Below are 935 nucleotides of genomic sequence, written 5' to 3'. Positions count from 1 at the left end.
GGATTTGCTCAGAGCTGAGGCTGTGCTGCTCTACAGTAACCAGACTTAGGAAGAGCCGCTCTGTCTTGAAGGGAGAGCAAAACTTTTCCAGCCAGCCAGCCTCCCTCAATCACCACAGCCGCAACTGCAGGGAAACTTCTCCCCTTCGGCCACTTCTCCCTCTGTAGCATCTAGTTTATGCTGGCCAAGGATCTTTTGTGGGGCTGTGCAGAGCTATGTTTTCAGGGAAGATTCATTATTTCACATGTTACTAACCGTGTCCTTCCAGCTCCCAGGTTAAATACTGTAGCTGAGCAGAACAAAATCTAGTTCCTTCTCTCTCAGACTGGCAGGTGTACATTACAAACTCTGGGAGCACCATCAGAATTGAGGTTTGCCTGCCCTGGCTTGTACGGGGCAGCTTATGATGGAATAGGACCCACAACAGCTGGGAAGGGAAGCCCCTGCCTGGGAGTACTTGAAAATTTTTTGTGGCATACAGTCTAATATGATTTTTAGATGACACACGAGTTAAAATGTTTGTGAAATCAAGATAAAACACAGGCAAACCTGAGCTTACTGGCATTTAACTTTGGAGGCACCTGCCACCCAGGACTGTGCTACAAGACACAAAAGCCTGGGAGTACTTTAAAAGGTCTTTTTTTTTTTTTTTTTAAGTGTTATTTATGTGAGTTTATAATTCAGTAGTAGCATGACTCATTTTTTTCCTGAAGATGGTAAGAGGAATGTGTCCGTCTCAGTACTGCTCCTGGACTTTGCCAGAAGGCAGCTTACTGTTTAATCGCTGCGCTTAGACACGGCCTTCACCGGGGGCTCTGGGACCGACACTGACCTGCAGCTGGAGGCACAAGGAGTAGAGGCAGGGCTTGGTGTGCTGGGCTGCAGTACCAGTATCGCCAGCCAGCAGCAGGGACCGCCGCCTCTGAGCAGCCCAG

This window comes from Buceros rhinoceros, unplaced genomic scaffold, assembly GCF_000710305.1.
Source record: "Buceros rhinoceros silvestris isolate BGI_N320 unplaced genomic scaffold, ASM71030v1 scaffold9088, whole genome shotgun sequence".
NCBI classification, from domain to species: domain Eukaryota; kingdom Metazoa; phylum Chordata; class Aves; order Bucerotiformes; family Bucerotidae; genus Buceros; species Buceros rhinoceros.
The sequence above is the reverse complement of the archived record's forward strand: the minus strand, read 5'-3'. Positions refer to the sequence as shown.